We start from the raw sequence: 13,940 nt of genomic DNA, 5'->3' as shown, positions 1-13,940 counted from the left end.
GCTCTTTGTAAATGTAAAGCACGAGGGAAAAATAAGGTATTTTTGGCGCTTTTTACTTTTGTTTTACCTGTGTTGTTCCTGACCCCCTGAGAATAAGATCTATGATTTAGACTTAATCAGTTTTTTTCTTTTTTAAAAAAATAACTTCATACATATAGTAAAAATTTAATTATTACTTTTCAATGAAAGATGCCAGAAAGGAGAAAACTCTCCTGGAATGTGGTTGGCTAATCAGTAGGAGATACAGCCAGCAAATGGTGTTACCAAACCCAAATTTGGGTCCACCAGCCCAAAGCACAATAAAGCGAATCTACTGACATCAGATTATGGTGAAGGAAAGTACAGTGTTCATTGCAAGGCCAAGCAAGGCACATGGATAGCTACTGCTCAAAACTCCCGAATGGCTCTCAGGGAAGGATTTTTAAAGGCAAGGTGAGAAAGAGGGTCGAGGGCTGTCTGCTCAGCTTGTGGACATTCTTCTGATTGGTTGATGGGGAGGTAACAGGGTGATGTTACAGGGGTCAGTGTTATCAATCCTCAGGCTCCAGCATCTGGGGGCTACATGCTCATGGTCATCATGCAGTTAGCTTCTTCTATCTGGTGGGAGTTTTAGTATCTGCAAAACAACTCAAGGATATGGCTCAGGATATTATCTATAGCCCCTGAGGAGGAACTAAAGGTCCTTGACTTTGTTTTATGGCTGAACTATTATTATTTTGTTTTGCTTGACTGTTTTCCTTTGTTTCTGCAGGTGTTTTGGGGGATTTTTTGTTTGTTTTTTTCACTCCTCTGATTAAATTTGCTCTTTGGAATTCAGGGGAGACCTAGGAGGCTAAAGTTTTTTTACAAACTAGGGGAAACAGAGGGTCTGTCCCTGGGAAGACCCTGCAGGGTCTTGCTCTGTTTCAGTGGGTGTCTGGCTATCTTACTATTGCAGGAGTAGGAAGAAGAGAGAACTGGTTATCTTACTATTGCAGGAGTAGGAAGAAGAGAGAAGGTGGGGAGTAAGGAGAAGAAAAACATCTACTTGAATTTCTAACAATCTCCTGAAAAACACATGGAATTTAGTTTTTCATATTTGGTTATTTTTCTTTTATTACAAAATGCCAGTTCGATGTCCTGGACTCCAAAAGAAATAGGTACAGGGCAATAAAATTAATAATAGTATCCTGCTCATTATTATTTTACCATTTTAATGTTTTCTACCTTTTGGGATTTGGGGTGTTTTTTTTGAAGTTTTATAGTTGTTCTTATCTTTTTAATTACAATTATACCACATGGTTATGTTTCAGTTGTACTTATTTTTCAAGTACCATGATCTCTTAAGCGATGTCTGCTGAATTTTCAGTGTTAGTGAAAGTCATGGGTAATTTCTGCATTTCTTTCCCATACTCATTTATTCCTTCATTTAACAAATATATATGAAGGGCTTACTCCATGCTGGGCCCTGTGTTACACAGTGGTTATGGAGTGGGAAGCAAAACAGGCATAGTCCCTGCCCTCATACAGCTTACAGCCTAGTGGTGGACTTCTTGTTGGCCCCCAGTATCCATTATCCCCTTCTTCTTGGGAAATAAACCCCCAATTTGTTATGCTGAAGAATTTTAAGTAAATAGAAGTCATCATTCTTCCCCTAAATTTTAATATGCATCCTTTAAATTGAGAACATTTTCCTCTATGGCCAAAATAACATAATCACAGCTGATTATTAATAATTCCTTAACAGTATATCATATCTTAATACCCACCCACATTGACATCTCTCCACTTTTCTACACAATGCCATTTATAGGTGGTTAGTCCAAACCAGGATCCAATTGAGGACCACACATCACACCTAGTTGTTATGTTCCCTCAGTCTTCTTAAAATAAATTAGTCCCTATATTCATGATACTGAAATATTAAAGAGACAGAGACAATGACAATTGTTCCAATTCCTCAATCTGTCTGATTGCTTCCTCAGGGTATCATGTAGTTCATTTCTCTTTTCCTTGTAATTCCTGTAAAACTGGAAGTTATAACAAAAGGTCCAATTAGACTCAAACGTTTTTGGCAAGATTACATCACAGGTGGTACTGTGTACTTCAGTCACATCAAGAGGCACAGCATATTTGACTTCGGTACTGGGTTAAACTGATGACGGCCTGACTCCTCCACTATAAAGCTACTTTTTTCTCCTCATGGACAAAAAGGAATCTGTGTAGAGTTTTGGGGGGCACTTTATGGAGGTCCTTTTCTCATCAGCCATTTACCTAAAATAGTTTTAACACCAATTGCTAATCTTTGCTTGAACCAACATTAAAGAACTCATGACTTTTAACTGTGTTTATAACCTCCCCCACCTTGCATAAAGACCACATTTACCTTCCTGATTCCTGATGGAGGAAATAAAAGCATGAGGTCTGGAGCTTGAGCAACCACTTTGAACTGTGAGGTAGAAGCCACAAGATGAATTCAGTGGAGCAGCTAGAGAGAAGGAACCTAGATCTCTTAGGATCATAGAGCTATCATACTAACCTTGATCTACCTATCTCTAAACTTCGTTTATATGAGAGAAAAATGAACCACTATCTTTTCCAGCCACTGTATTTTGGTTGGCAGTTGAACCAAATCTTAACTGATGCAACAAAGAAGATAATAAATAAGAAAATACATATATATTTACAATTTGGGGTAAGTTCTACTTAAAAAATAGAGTAGGAGAATAGAAGATAGTGGCTACTTAGATCAGGTGATGAGGAAAGGCCACTCCAAGGAGGTTAGAGTTAAGCTGAGAATGGAATGCTGAGAAGGAGCAAACCATGTGAGATGGTAGGGAGTCTCCTAAGGAGAGGAAACTGCATGTGAAAAGGGATGAGGTGGGAAAGGGCTTGCACGACAAACTCAAGGAATTAAAAGGAGGCCACGTAGCTAGAGCTTAATGGCACCAGATGGGGTGGGACAGGTTAGTAGATGCCACATTACTCTGGATTAGTAGGCCATGGTAATGAGTTGCATTTCTTTCTCAGATGTTATGGTAAGAGTTGTAAGCAGGAGAATAAAATTGATTTATGTTGTTAGAAATTATTCTCACTGCTCTGTGGGGAACAGACAGAGGGTGTCAAAAGTGAAAACACCTGGGAAGTCCCTGGTGGTCCATTGATTAAGACTCGGCATTTTCACTGCCTGGGCCCAGGTTCGATCCCTGGTCAGGGAACTAAGATCCCACAAGCCTTGTGGCGCAGCCAAAAAAAAAAAAAAAAGTGAAACCACCATCACCAGAAAAGAGACTATTTTGGAGGTCTGGGCAAGAGAAGCTAGTGGCTTGGGCTACTGTTGCACTGAGGAGGGGAAGGAGAGAAGAAATAAGAGATGGTTATGAGGGAGAAATGACAGAACTCCCTGATGGGTGGAATGTAAGAAGAGGAAGGTATCCGAAATAAAGCTTGGGATTCTGGCTTAAGCAACACGTAAGTGGGTGAGCCTTTTTCTGAAGTGAGGAAGACTGGAAGAGGAACAGGTGGGAAGTGGGGAGAGGAGAGAAGTACATTAGAAAGGGGTGGGAAGTCAGGATTCCATTTTAGAACTTTTGAGTTCCAGATGTTGAAGCAGAGGTGTCAGGTAGGCAATTTAATATAAACACCTAGAGCATGAGAGCAATGTATGGTTTCCAATGTTTTTAAAAATTCCCCATCCATAAATTACCACAGGTGATACTTTATTTTAAAAATATACTTTGGTCACTCAGTATTTAATCAAAAGAAAGAAACCATACTAATGAACCTATTTCCAGTAATATTAATTTATTAATAATTGTAGTTTCAAGCAGTGAATAACCAGAACCATGTTTACGTTTAGAAACAGGTGATAATGTCAGATTGTTCTAAATGTTAAGTTTGTTTGTTAGTTTGTTGGAAGTTGTAAGTTAAGTTTGTTAAGTTTATTCTAAATGTTGTAGTTTGTTTAAAGATTAAACCAAAAAACTAATTTGCTAAAAATTACTATTGAGTGTCATTTTGGTAAAAATGAAGTGATATAGTACTCTCAATTTTTATTTGTTTTACTTATGATATGCTACTGAAATAATGTTTTATTTAAAAGATCTGAATTAGGTAAAATATTGATTTAAAAACATTAATTTAAGCTCTCAAATGGTAAGAAACACATGATAGCAAAAATTTATTTTTAGAAGAAACTTCCAGAGTCATCCCAGGTTTAGACCATCTGTAGCACTTTTGCAATAATCATTAATATTTAAAAGGTTAACACAAAAGTTCCTAAATCATCAAAAAATAAATTGGAATATTTTATTTGGTATATTCTATCATTTGGTAAAATATACCAAATAAAATGAATGCTTATGTCCACTAAAAGACGTGTAAAGAATACTCATGAAAGCTTTATTCATAACATCTAAAACTTTAAAAATAAAAAACCAAATATCTATCAACAGTAGAATGGATAAATTCATGCAATGGAAGACTATACAGCAATAAAAAGGAACAAACTACTACTACACACAATAATGTGGATTGATCTCAGAGAACTGATGTTGAGCAACAGAAATCAGGCACTCACATACCAAAAACGTACAGTATGATTCTATTTATATGAAGATTAAGAACAGACAAAATCAAACTATGTTGATAAAAATCAGAATAATGGTGGCTGGGTTGGGGTGGTATTGGCTGGGAACAGCTGGGGAGCAAAATTTGCCACCCCAAAAGGTCCTCTCTGGTATGTGGATTATTTTGAGCTGAAAACAATCAAGGCCCAAAAGACTCAGGAAGAAATCTTTGACCTTCCCCCTAACTGCCTAAAGAATGTAGCTGGAGGACCTGTTCCAGGACAGGAGCGATCACCATAGATAACTGTAATATGAACTAGGTGTATAGACAGGGAAGAACCTAGCAAAGTCTGTTTGTTAAAATTCCTCTCTGTGTCCCATTGTCTCTGTATGGCCCAGCAAACATTTATTTACCAAACTTTTGGTTTTCCATCTCCCTGTAAATTGCATTCCACCCCCTTGAAGTCCCAAACCACTACTCCCAACATTCTCTTTTGTCTTTAGCTGAAGATGGTATTTAAGATGAGGGCTTCAGCCATTTTGAAGAGTTACTCAGTTTTTCTGGGTCTCTCCCATGTTAACATGTTATCAAACTTCTGTGTGATTTTCTCCTGTTAGTATGTCTCATGTCAATTTAATTCTTAGACCAGTCAGAGGAACCTAGAAAAATAGAGGAAAATTTCTTCCTTCCCAAAAATCAACTTGGTAGAGTCTTCTAGAATGCTGGGAATATTCTATACTTCGATATAGGTGGCAGTTACACAGGTATACATATACATGTAGAAATTAATGTACATGCACATGTATATACACATGCAGAAAATAAATTTTAAGATTAGTGCATTTTACCGTATGGATATTATTATTGTCAATATTTTTTAAATTCAGTAGTCAATTATTGTACATCCTCTAATAGATTAATAGAACTTTAAAAAAGGAATAGAACTACATACATGAATCAACTGAAATGATATCCAAACATATTAAGCAAAAAAAGCAATTTGCAGAGTCGTTTGTTTAGTATGATTCCACTTGTGTGCATGTTTTAGCAGATATATGTATGATTGTGTGTCCACGGACAATTTGTAAAACGATATACAGGAAATTGTTGGCAGTAGTTATCTCAGAATCTGGGGTATGGGACTAGGACTTGGGGTTTTTACATAGGCTGTCTTTTTATTCAGTCTATACTTTTTCATACTTTTTATATAATATTTAACCTAATTTAAAAGATTTCATTAATCTTCTGTGTTTTCAAAATTGCATTAAGTTGAGCCACATGAAGTTGTCATTTTTATGTCAAAAAATGAGAGAAGGTCTTCCCTGGTGGCGCAGTGGTTGGGAGTCCGCCTGCCGATGCAGGGGACACGGGTTTGTGCCCCGGTCCGGGAAGATCCCACATGCCGCGGAGTGGCTGGGCCCGTGAGCCATGGCCGCTGAGCCTGCGCGTCCGGAGCCTGTGCTCCACAACGGGAGAGGCCACAACAGTGAGAGGCCCACATATCGCAAAAAAAAAAAAAAAAAAAAAAAAGAGAGAATATTGACAGTTTCTCATAGTTAAATCTAATACAATGAACAGATATAAAGAGGTTATAGAAACCATTCATTTAGATATTACTAATTCGGAATTTGAAATAATCTGCATGTCAACATAAAGAGCATAACTCAAACCCAATATGATTTGAAAATATATTTGAGTTTAATATTGGTCACCTGAAAGTAATTTAATAACCCGTTTTTCAAACTGATGATAATTTGAATTGTTCACATGCTAATAATTTCTAACAGTTTCTGAACCTATATGGTAGTATTTCAAAAATATGATGAAATTTAAAATTGGAAAATCTTAGGTCAGATCTCATTATTTTACTGTCTCTCTGACCTAAGATAAGCTGCTTGATTGCTCTGGACCTCTTTTCTTTTCTTTTCTTTTTAATAACATGGAGAAAACAATACCTAACCTATAAGATTACTCAAAAGATTAATTCGTTGATGCATATAAAAGCACTTTGGGTACAAAACACTATCCAAATGTAATGATTATTGTTTTAAATGAGGAAAGGAAATAGCCCATATTTGCTTTGAAGAGATCGTTTGCAGTGCCCATACTGCAATTTATGGTACTCTAGATCAGTGGTTCCCAAATCATTGTTCTCAGGACCCCTTTACACCCTTTGCAATGTGGATTTTAGCTATTAACATTTACTGTAATATAAATTAAAATAGAAAGTTTTTACATACCTATTTTAAAATAATATTAATAGGGGCTCGTGCGCGGGAGTCCATGTGGGCGCCGGCGCGGCAGGAAGCAGCGCGGGGTTGCCATGGCGGAGCTGCAGCAGCTCCACGCGCAGGAGGCGGTGGACTCTATGATGAAGAGTCTGGAGAGAGAGAACATCTGGAAGATGCAGGGCCTCATGTACTGGTGCAGCGCCGGCTGTTGTGAGGACAGCCAGGCGTCCATGCAGCAAGTGCACCAGTGCATTGAGCGCTGCCATGCACCTCTGGCTCAAGCCCAGGCCCTGGTGACCAGCGAGTTGGAGAAGTTCCAGGACAGCCTGGCCCGGTGCACTATGCATTGCAACGACAATGCCAAAGATTCAATAGATGCGGGGAGTAAAGAGCTTCAGGTGAAACGGCAGCTGGAGAGCTGTGTGACCAAGTGTGTGGATGACCACATGAACCTCATCCCAACCATGACCAAGAAGATGAAGGAGTCTCTCTCATCCATTGGGAAATAGATGTCTGCTATTGGCCATCGGGGCTGAAGGCAGGAATCTATTTAAAAAGACGAATGGGGGTTCGGGTTTTCTAAGGAAGGTTTATGAATGAGGAAATTAAGGATGGCAGCAAGTTTAAGGCCTATGTCACTTGCCTCTGGACACTGGTTCCTTTGTGTTTGAATCCTAGAAAGTGAAAAAAACTGGTGCTAAAATTTGGGTCAGAGATAGCACAGGAGAGTTTTTACGAGCCTGAATTTCACGTGGCAAGTGCTTATCCTGGCAACAGGGAGTCTCCTTTGTACCAAACCAGAGCCCTCCAAGGTACCACATCCTCTTAGTACACAGATACCAGCAGGCTGGCAGGTTCATCTGACCTGCTTATGAGCTGGTGGAGTGTGAGGAGAGGTATTTCTGTTTGTTGCCAACCTCCTGTTTACCAGAAGGATCGCTACAACATTTCCCACAAACTGGAAATAAAACAAAATCCATGAGGTCACTAATTTAGAAGGGGTAATGGGGCTTCTGGGGATTTGTTTTGCTTGGTTTTGTTTTATATACAAGGGCATGAAGTTACTTTAAGATGTAGAGTTGGGAGAGGCAGTTTGGATAAAAACTCTGAAAGGGTCCTTGCGGATATTCAGTTCTGGCCGTCAGGATGTGGATGCGCATTTCTTAAAATTCTCACACATGACATCTTTCAGCCTGGAGACCCTGCAAAAATATAAGAAGCGCTATCACACTGGTAGGGGAAGCAAACCTTCCCTCTGACTGGCAGCCATGATGAGCCCTGAGGCTGTCTGCAGCAGAGTCAGCCGAGTGACAAGACAATCTTGCAGTGACACTCACCCTTGAAGGGAAAGGGGCTTTTGATTGTGCTATATGCTAGTATTCAGGAATGAACAGCGAAAGAGGAATTGTTAGCTGCTTAATTAAGAGAGTTGTGAAGCACTGGCTTTGGAAAAATCTGGTTTTCATAAAACAAAATAGAATGAAAGCCTAAACCCAGTATTGCTTACTTTGCCCCCTGTAATAACAGAACTCTGTTGAAACAATCCCTTGGCAACACGAAGGTCAAAGGAGAAAAAGTAAGCAACTCAGGGGCAAGCTGCGACTCCTTTACAGCAAAAAACGGGACAACCCCCGTCACCAAATACCACTTTTGCGACGTGTTGTTCTTGCCCCAGTTTGGGCACCTTTTCGTTTTATTAAGGACCTTGTTGTGTTTTTACCAACTTATGACTTGATAATATAGCCTGTCTGTTTGCTGTTTCAAGACTGTGATATATTTTCCTAGTGGTTTGGTTTTAAAAATAAATAAGATAATTTTTCTTCCAAAAAAAAAAATAATATGAATATACCCATTCATTACATGTTAACATAACTAAGTTTTGTGAGAAAGAGCTATTTTTCCCTAAAACAAAGAATAATTAGTGAGATGAGAGATACTATTTTACATTTTGCAAAGGTCTTTAAAGTCTAGCTTAATACAGGACAATTGGATTCTCACATCTACTTCTGCATTCCATCTGTTGCAACATGTTGTTTTGGTTGAAGTAGATGAAGAAAATTTGGCCTTACATAGATATGTATTTGGAAAAGGAAGGAGCATATTAATAGCCTTTTCAGATAATTGTTAATATGACTATTTGATACTACACCAAAACCCAGTAAGTTGTGGTATTTTAAAGGTTATTTGCAGTCCGAATCTGAAACCAACAAACTTGGTTCATTGCTTTTGTGTGAACAAAAAGTTCACATCAATGAACTTCTACTCTGCTACATTAAAATCCATTGGTCTGTCTTGCACTTTGAATGAATCATCCACCCATCCATGATTTGGTAACATTATTCATTGGTTATATCAAAAATATCAGTACAAAGATTTATTCAGGTCTTCCCAATGTTGACACTTTTCCTTATACAATACTATACAATCACATTAATTAATATCACCACTCATCTTATTAGGAAAGTCTTTTAGTATTCAGAAACTGTCAAACTCACAGTGGTGGATACAAGTTTTCCAAAATTCTGATTTGTGCTTAAAAACTCAAATTTTAACTTTAGAAAATATTGTAGGTTTTTTTTTTCACTTGAAATAATAGGTTCACTTCATTTATTTTTTTGAAACGTTCTGCCAAACACCCAAGTTTGAATAACCATAGTTTGTATTTCAGTAGTTCTTCCAAGTAAACCTGGTGCTCCATGGAAAAATTGGCTAGTTCAGCTTGCAACTCAAAACAATTGCGCAGTGCTTTTTCTCAAGACAACTACTGCACTTCTGTACTTCAATATGTAGCCACAGTGTTTTATGTGTACTTCCCATTTTGTCAACCAGAATATTAAAAATATGGGTATTCAAGGGTCAAGATTTGACAGAAATTAATAATTTCTACTGCTTCAACAGGATCTTAAGTAAAATTTTAAGTGAAACTGAATTTTCTTTTTACTGCGAGTGCATGGAGGTGAGGAAGACATTGGAAACTAGTACACTTGAAAGCCACTGCTTGACTTGTGCCAAGGCACCAGGGGTTCTCATAACCATTCCTCTGCAAAATGAGTGAGGAGAGTGGTACAGAAAAAAGAAAAGCAAATAATTTCTTAATATCATTATGAGAAAAATTTGGACCTTTCAGATTTTCTGAAAGCATCTCACGAGGGCCCAGGGGTATGGGGGCCACACTTTGAGAACTGCTGAGCTAGATGAAAATTCAGCTGAAGAAACTGACACATTTTACCTAGTTCAGAGCCAACCCTAATGAGACTGATTAAAATAGTCGTGGTTAGCCCAATCACATGCAAGAAGTCACTTCTTTAAGATATGTAGTTCTAATCTTTATTACTGAGATGTGGATAACGCTTCTCATCCGCGTCAGCATTCTTTTGGAAAATAAAATACCAAAATAATTTGGCCCTCTCTACCTCCTTCCTTCCCCCCAAATCAGAAACTCTCTTCAATACTCTAATTGCTCCTCTAATTTAGTACATTCAATTCTGCCACTGTCTAAGAGCAAGCTGAAAATATCTGAATGTCCAGAGACTACCTAGGCATAGTTCACTGATATTAAACAAATAGGGTTACAATGTGTAGGGCAGTATGGAATATAATTGTTTGTCCTCCTCCCAAGAGAAGCATAGTTTACTCTGCTTCTGGGAAAATTAGCCTGTGGGTTTTCTTTAAGGCACTCTGGGCAGGCTTTCAAAACTAATAGCAGAAGCTCTGAGATAGGCAGTTCCCAAGAGAGACCCAGTCAGCATTCCTGGTGGTGCCTCCAAGGGCCTGCAACTTCATCCATCACCCAGTCTCTGCCAGACTGTGTGCTCAGTCAGAGAGCAAGTGAGAGGGGCCAGAGTGGAGAGGTACCACATCAGTTTGATGTCAAAGAGGAAAAGGCTGGGGGAAACACAGAAATATGAATTAAGCCGGGGAGGTGGGGAGGATGACAACTGGGGAGCAAGGATTGAGAGAGGGGGTGAAGAATTAAGAGGAAGAACCATATGGGACGTTAAGGGAACATATTATTGAGCTCTCTTTTTAAAAGTTTTGCCCATCATTAGTTTATGTAATTCTGACGGCAGAGACTGAACATGTGACTAATTGAGAGCATGCCAACCACCATTAACCAAGGCAGAGAGACATCTAGAGCAGGGTTCCTCAAGTCTCAGCACTGGTGACATTATGAACAGGATAATTCTTTGTTGTGGGGTCTGTCCTGTGCTTTGTAGGATATTTAGCAGGAGGCCTAGCTGCTACCCATGAGATGCCAGTAATACTCCCTCCCAGTTAAGACAATCAAAAATGTCTCCAGGCATTGCCAGATATCCTTGGGGGAGGGTTGAGGGGAGGGGGCAAAATTGCCCCTGGTTAAAAACCACTGGTCTAGATGTATCATTACCTCAGCATAGAAAATCTTCCATTTCTTTGTCTCTATCAAAGACAAACAGCTGCTCTGATTTTTTTTTTTCCCTGCGGTATGCGGGCCTCTCACTGTTGTGTCCTCTCCCGTTGCGGAGCACAGGCTCCGGATGCGCAGGCTCAGTGGCCATGGCTCACGGGCCCAGCCGCTCCGCGGCATGCAGGATCCTCCCGGACCGGGGCACGAACCCGTGTCCCCTGCATCGGCAGGCAGACTCTCAACCACTGCACCACCAGGGAAGCCCTGTTTTTTTGTTTTTGTTTTTGTTTTTAATGGAACTGTAAAACTATAAGCCCAAGCTGAGTTCCTGGGAATTGTTTCACATTCTACCTCACTTCTATAGTAATAATTTACTGGCTAGAGGGGTCTCCTGCTTGTGATCTATAAGAGAAAATGTCCAGCTCAGAGTCAGTCACCCTGCATCCTATTACTGCTCTACAAATAAATCCTTGTGTCTCGGTTTCATCATTTCTCAAATGGGTGCAATAGTACGTCACCTACCTTCTGCACAGGTGATTATAAGGATACAATGAAAGGAGATGTAAAAGTGCTTTAAGAAATTAAGAGAAAATATACTCAGATGTAATTAGTCATGTTCTTTGCAAAAAGGGAAACCCCTTAACAAGCAGCCTCAAAGTGTTTGACTCCCTTTTCTACTTTTAACTGCATATGATTTGCCTTGCCAGTGTAGGAGTGGGACAATTTGCCACTAAAAATACCAGTTGTTTGCTACTGCTCGTGCACAGAACAAATGTGATCTGATTCTATGAAAGATACTGCAGGCACTCACTGACTACAAACACTTAATTTCTAGATTATCTCTTCTTAGAAAACAGTAACACAAACCCTTCATCAGAATCCCAGCACTGCTGCCATGTTGTGATTGTAATGAAAAAAAATCCAAACAAAACCCCAGAATCTTTTGAGAGATTCTGTGGATTTATCAGTGAAGGAAGGGAAGAATCATAACAGTTTAGGAGAGATGAGTCTACATAACTTTGTGACATAGAGGTGTTATAGTGACTGAGTTAGCTTGAGAATTTTAGAGTCCAAAAGGAGAGAGAAGAACAGAAAGGAAAGTTGAAAGATTTCTAAGATAAACTTCATTTATCTGAGAATTTTCCAGACTACAAGAAAGTAGAAATGTTCACCATACTCCTCCCCCTGCTTCCTGCACTAAATGGCCCCCATCCTATCCTGTATCATTAAAATAGTCTCCCTTTGTATGGGTGTGCACAATTAATGTAAATAACTACTTATTGATGGAAATGTGAGTCATTTCTAGTTTTTCTTTCTTTCTCTTTTTAATTATAAATAAAACTGACTAAATACCATCAGAGAAAATTATCATGTGTATCTATATTTCCTTGGGATGCATTCTTGATCATGAAGTTTCTGCATCAAGGGGCATACACATTTTTAAAGCTTTCATTTTTGATAAGTTTTTTGAGGAAGTCCCTTTCTTTAATCATCACGGTGTCATCTTGGTGTTCTAGATATATCTCCACCACATAGCGCTTGAGTACATGCCTAATAAGACTTGATATACATTCTAATTTTGAAGTTGTCCAAAGGAATGTTTACATGATCTTCAAATTTGGAGATCTCTAAATATAAAGATCATAATTATAGCCATTCTTCGTCTTCTTTTTCAGGGTTATCATTTGTGCTTTATACTTCCTCAAATGTGCCATATATCTTTCAGATAATCAAAAGATAAATTGTTAGTGTTCTTGGGACTTCCCTGGTGGCGCAGTGGTTAAGAATCCGCCTGCCAATGCAGGGGACATGGGTTCGAGCCCTGGTTCAGGAAGATCCCACATGCCGCAGAGCAACTAAGTCCGTGCGCCACAACTACTGAGCCTGCGTTCTAGAGCCCACCTGCCACAACTACTGAGCCCATATGCTGCAACTACTGAAGCCTGTGAGCCTAGAGCCCGTGCTCCGCAACAAGAGAAGCTACCAAAATGAGAAGCCTGTGAACCGCGACGAAGAGTAGCCCCTGCTCACTGCAACTAGAGAAAGCCTGCGCACAGCAACAAAGACCCAACGCAGCCAAAAATAAAATAAAATAAAGAAAAAAGAAAAAAAAATTGTTAGTGTTCTTTCTGTAACTCTACCCCCTGAAACAAGATTCTTCAGTTGCTGTGCTTCACCATTTTTTCTCTTATTCGATTGCCTCTTCCAGTTTCCATTACCCAATACAATTATCTATTTCTGCAGTTTTATTAGGCAATGCTATTAAGAGGCTAAGCTGAACTTCATATATTTTAAAATAAATCATAAAGAAAAGTTTTACTGTACATACTATACAACAAAAAACAAGACAATTCTAACTAGCTCTATTTCCCACAGAAACCATTTTTAAACGGAGTTTATTGCTATGCATACACCTAGATGACCTTTTTCTTTCCTGCTGGGGATAACCTTTAGCTCAATCTCATTATTTATTTCTCTCCATAAATATCAAACAACCAAGAGTATCAATTTAATCAGTGTGCATCTCATCATATTTAACTATCTATGGTACTGTCTGCAGATAACTTTATAGGAAACATAAATATGCAGTAGCATAAATTTGGTTGTGACCATTAGAAGAAACAGTGCAGTAGTTCAATTCTCATGTGCTGTCCACAGGGCTAAGAGTAGAAGGAGAAAGGGAATTTGGCAACAAATTGGTTTACTTAAGGAAATGGTCAATGACTGCTCCAACATCTTCTGGGAATTATAGCAGAATGTGCAATCTATATGAA

The 13,940-nt window shown here is 38.9% G+C and overlaps 1 protein-coding gene and 1 pseudogene across 1 annotated transcript in view; one reads left to right on the top strand and one right to left on the bottom strand.

The window, feature by feature from the left end:
• The window catches only part of CLHC1 (clathrin heavy chain linker domain containing 1), a 213,134-nt gene that overhangs the window by 33,651 nt on the left and 165,543 nt on the right, over positions 1 to 13,940 (bottom strand). The window lies entirely within an intron of this gene.
• On the top strand, positions 6,872 to 7,728 carry LOC137205661 (protein FAM136A pseudogene; annotated as a pseudogene).

The sequence above is a fragment of the Pseudorca crassidens genome, chromosome 14 (genome assembly GCF_039906515.1).
Source record: "Pseudorca crassidens isolate mPseCra1 chromosome 14, mPseCra1.hap1, whole genome shotgun sequence".
Lineage (NCBI taxonomy): Eukaryota > Metazoa > Chordata > Mammalia > Artiodactyla > Delphinidae > Pseudorca > Pseudorca crassidens.
This window is presented reverse-complemented; position numbering and strand designations above follow the sequence as displayed.